Here is a 5,554-nt window from a genome sequence, read left to right on the forward strand (position 1 = left end):
TTGAACCTAATATACAGCAGGGAGATGGTAGCCTAAGGGTGTTCATGTGTCCTTGGGCGCATCAAGGAGGTTGAAATAAGATCTCATTGGGAGCATTAAGGTTTCACCTTTCAACACAGAAGAGTCATAATTAGTTTGTAATAAGAAACTTCCAAACCTGTTTTAACTTCTTCATTGAAAAGAGCCAGGTACAAACAAAGTGTGTTATAGAGGTGCAGATAATGCCATGTGGAGATCCAAGTCATGCGACTGTCAGTCTCCATGAGGGTCTGCATGGGGGTTCTGACAAGTTGTCAGAACCCCCCATGCAGACCCTCATGTAGGCGGAATTTTGCATAAATGCCTTTCTTGATTTTGGTATAATATTACGCTGATGTTGCACTAAAATCCAGAAAGGTATTTGAGCGAAATTTGGTCGCCTCGCTAAGAATTACGATGACAGCTTATGGAAAAGGACATACAGGCCCTCCTACATGGCATCCTGGGTAATTTACGTCTGCCAGGGGGAGCAATTACTATCTGAGCAGATAAAGGCGACCAGGATATAATACAGGATCTTCACCAATATGCTACATTTCATAGGCATGCCACCAGTCAGATAATAGCAGGAAATCTTTTGACTTGTCCCATTTTTCTGACCGAAACCTCCTGGGACCAACAAGTATCACTCACATTACCGCAGAAGTTTGAAAAAAAATTTCTTCCAGCATCAACAGTGCAACTGAGAATCCAATACAAAAACCGTTTAAATTGCAGATTGTTTCTTTCAGTTGTGTGTGTCTGACCAATGAATATTCAATTGTCCTTGGGCTGACTTTGCAATCCAAACCTTCTTAGCTCAGGGTTCATTACTACCAGACATTTCCCCCTTTCTGTGCTCAGAGGAACTGCAGTAACTTCAACAAGGTATGGTTGGTATGAGCAAGGAGGTTATAGGGGGACTGTAGACTCCTTGGTATGAGATGTTATATCCTTTCCACCAAGCCCTCCGTCCTATTGAGAGCCTCCTTGTCAAGGTCTGGGGTCGTCTGAAGAACACCAATATAATCCTGTTGTGAGATTAGAAAGGATAAAAGGAATGGAGAATCTTATCTCGGAATACGAGGGACATATTTGCTGTGTTCTATTATCCAGCTAGGATACAATTTACCATCTGCCCAGACATAACAGCATATCATGTCACTTACAGGTGGTTACATAGCTCTGCAGTAGATGTTTGACATTTTTGAGATCACTTTACAGTAGTACCCAGTAAAGCTTAAGTACCACTTGTCACAAGGAGACACAAACATATACGCTCATTTAGCTGCACAAAAATTAGCATGATGCATTGTGTTATTCAATGCTATTGGTACAATGATGACAAAACAGTGACTAATGGCCTAGAACTGCTCAGCACATATTTGTGTATCATTTTAACAGCTATTTGATTTAAAAAGCCATTGGAGATGTTCTTTTCAAGTTGAATGGGAGAGAGATGACTGAGGCATGAAAAAAATGATATCTAAGACCACCCCAATTCAAGTTGTTGGTTCTCGAATTTAAGAAAATGTTTATGTGGCAGATCAACAAAATAACCAATTTCAGGGAGTGAATACGCCCACAGTCAGACATACGTTTTCTTTCCAGTCAACTGTTTTCATATTGATCTCTTAATAAATTTTCAGCATAAAATGTTTGAAAACCAAGCAAATGAATTGGAGGGGCCTTAAGAAAATAGAAATGAAGGGAAAAAAATTAGCAAGAAACCAAAGAAGTTTTCACCCAACTCTCCAAATAGAACAGTAGCAGTAAACATTGTGTTTGCCAGTGGGCAGACACCTGCAGGTAAAACCCTCAGATTAGAGACAGGTGTTGGCTCAGGTGTGAAGACAAACATCAAGTTTCAGTCATTACAGTGTGAAGTACAACTTATGTGAATGTTGTTTCTTTGTTACATTGATTGAAGAAAATATGTGGTTGATTTGGGCAGAATTGCTCTGCATACGCTGTTTCTTCCTTCTTGAGAGAATGCTTCTTTTTATCAGCTTTATTCAAACATACATTAGTACGTAGCACAACAACATATTTGAAATTTCACAAATATACAATGAGAAAATGCTTGCTAACAGAACATGTACTTGTATCAACATAGCTTTAAGAGCTTGACTGAAACATGACCAGACTGTTATTTTATCACCCCAGGGCTTGGCTGAGCTTATCAACTGATTAACTGACATGTGGAGGTCAAGGGTGTGTACTACTCCACCAGGAACATCAATTGAAAATTGTTTTCACAACAAGAGTCCATGTCTCTTCTTTCCACTAGCCTTCACAACAAGACCCAACTTTTCTTCACTGGAAATCATTATAATATGGAGCCGAGAATGTTTCCGAATCCAATAGTTATAATGTTGGCAATTGTCCCAATGTTATATTTCACAGAATCACAAAATACTGTTCTGACAGCCTAGTTCTTCCCTGGGGGCATACATGGCCATGGGATGTTGAGCATGATGAGAATACTACTAAATGGTATTCATACATTTTCACACATTTGTCTCTTCTTCAACCTTCAAAGATAAAGTAAACAAGGAAAGCTGGTAGAAGGCCTACAAACCTTGTGCATTCTTAGTATCACAATACCTGCTTACATGCCAAAATATCAGTCCATCCACGGCAACTAGGTCAAATCCCTGTCCACATATATTCACACACACATTCACACGCACACACACACACACACGTAAACCAGCAAGATACCTCCTTCACTGTCACAGTGGTTCATGTAAGACAGCAGTGAGTAATGGCCATGAGTTCTCCCTCCTCTTAAGTTCTACCCCATATTTGTCTTACTGTCACACCATCCAAACCAGAAACTATTTCACCTCCAGTTTTCCATCAAAAGCCAGCAGAGAGAATACAAATGCTGAAGACAACGGAGAGAGGATGCCTCTAAGATAGTTTAAAGTCACACAACCAACACAGCTTTAGGGGATATTGATAACAAGTAGTCAGTTACAAGAGATGTAGGCTATTTTTAACTCACCCCTGCCATGTATGGGAGAATATGGGCACGGTGTATATGTGGGTGGAATACTGATTGGGCCTGGCATGCCGAATCCAACCCTGAATTTCAACCACAAAACTCCATTGAGTCCCTGCAGTAATTTGGCAATCAATACATGGTGAGAGATGGCTGACAGGAAGAACTTAGGGAAGCTTCAGTTGATTCAGCGGGATGGCGAGTCTCAAGAGTAGTTTAGGAAAAGTTTCAAAGAAAGGTTCTTACCAAGGCAAATATACAGGACTGGGGAAAAATTCATGACCAGTATAAGTACATGTATTGAACTCTTCAACAGAGCTTTATCCCTCTGAATATCAAACCAGCCCTAGCAGCTTCTCTCCCTTCAATGCTAATGCTACAGCATCTTTCACTTGGGGAGTAACTGGCAGCTGGCATTTACAGGCTGCTAACAGGTGCTTTATTCTGAAGTGTCGAGCAGTCGTTTCATGTAAATCATTTATACACAGAGTTACTTCTCTCTGGTCCACCTTCTTCAATAGACATGTTTATGAAAAATCCAATATTCTGCATCAATATCATTGTTTATTGGAATTACATTTGTCTGCAACTTGTGGTTATTCACAGTTTAAAAATGATTCATCAATCTGGGAAAATCCTTCAATTGGCAGCAAAGGAACATGACGGGGCCAGATCAAGTTTACCTGCAATGTTTACCAATTTGCATAACTTTGAATACTAAAGTCACACATGCTCAAAAGCGGCAAAAACTAAGCTACATGGTGATCTTTTAGTTTCATAGCCCCGCCCACCTCCGTCAAAACGCAAAATTAAAACATAGAAATGCAAATATTAGACTGACATGCAGTCATTCTCTCATTGGTCGAACCGCTAATTGTGATGGACAGTCAGCATCAGTCTATAAGGGCTTGGATTTTCTATCAGTTCTCACCACACAACGACATCATATCTTTGCTCGTTTAATGTCGGTATGTCATGCCAGTAATGGCATAGTGTTTTTGAAACTTACTATGTGTAGGAATGACTAGAAATTGGAGTTTTTTTATTCAAGTTTTAAGCCTCATAAAATGCTCTGAGTTCCTTTAACTGTAGAATGTTTAGAGCATCATGTGCAAGTACCCTTTACGATATATGTCTTTGCAACTATGGGGAAATTCTTAATCAGATAGAGAAACTGAATAAGACCCCCTAAAGAATGGATTTAGTGGGTTTTCTAGATAAACTGGCTTCTGGGAAGAATCAAGGTAAGATGTAAACTGTATCTGGTTGTTAATGCATTTCTGGATCCAGGCCAACATGTTACTTGGTTCTCCTATCTTGTTGTTCAAACTGTACTGTTGTGGTGCTTATCTTCAGGTTCATGAAGGAACCTCCATTAACATTAATCCGACGAGTTACATAAATCTGCCACTTTTAAAAACAGTGGGTTTGAGAGATCTCTAGTGCAGTTTAGATATACAGATTCTGAAGTGTATTATACTGGGGGATGTTGGGTTGGAGATCTGTTTGGACGCTTTTTTTTTTAGGATGGTGGAATTATGTTAGTAGTCTGTAGTTACACATAGAAAACACCATCCATACTTTTAAAAACTCATATTGGAGACTTTGTACTTGGATTAAGTGAAGTTGTCCATGTTTATTTGCTCAGACCGTCACAGTCAAAGCTGTGATGAACAGGAACAATTTCCAGACAGACAGGCAGGCAAAGCTCTGCTGGCCTCCATCATGATGCTCTGCACCCATCAGCCAGACCTCTTCAGTCTCCAATGGCACATGGGTATAAAAGTGTTCAAAAATCCATGCCATGTTCAAAGTGTCAAAACTATGTGGTCTCTTTCTTACATATAAGTTGCATCCATGTTGCATCCGTCCTACAGCAAAATCAATAACATCAAAATACAACTTTATTATCATGTTGCCAAGCATAAGAAGCACTGCCTCCACCAGATCTTCCTACGGGCGTATGGATCCTAGAATTCGGGGGAAAAAGGAATGATTGGCCAGTAGAGCCAGTCCATGGTAAGGTTAATAATGCTCCCGCGGAGATGGAACCCTCTGGTGGCCAAACTTCCCTGGCAAATATTCTCCCTATAGCCGGCGTAGTTAGAGATTATGAAAGGTAGAGATTATGAAATACCCATGCTGTGTGTGCTGTTCCATTTCCTGATAAGTTAACAAAGCTTCCCAATTCAAGGCATTCTCCAGAGTCAGGGACGTGTCTTTAAGGCCGTTATTTGGCACATGCATGCATTTGCTGTTTTTCACTCTCTAGCTCTTGCCAGTCATTATTCTTCTGTATTGTGAAATGAAGTGCCAGGGGCTTGGGCTAAAATACGATGATTGCTCAGTTAAGACTGTTGATCCACCCACTGCAAGTTATCCAAGCTTGGCAAAATGAACTCACAGCAAATTCTATAGTATGGTGGAAACATGTCACGAAGTGGTTATAAAGGACTGAATCAGATGTAGAATATTTCCACTTTTCCTGCCAAGTCTTACATTGAGAGGCTTTAAACATCACACAGCAAA

Source organism: Branchiostoma lanceolatum, chromosome 2 (assembly GCF_035083965.1).
Source record: "Branchiostoma lanceolatum isolate klBraLanc5 chromosome 2, klBraLanc5.hap2, whole genome shotgun sequence".
Classification (NCBI taxonomy): domain Eukaryota; kingdom Metazoa; phylum Chordata; class Leptocardii; order Amphioxiformes; family Branchiostomatidae; genus Branchiostoma; species Branchiostoma lanceolatum.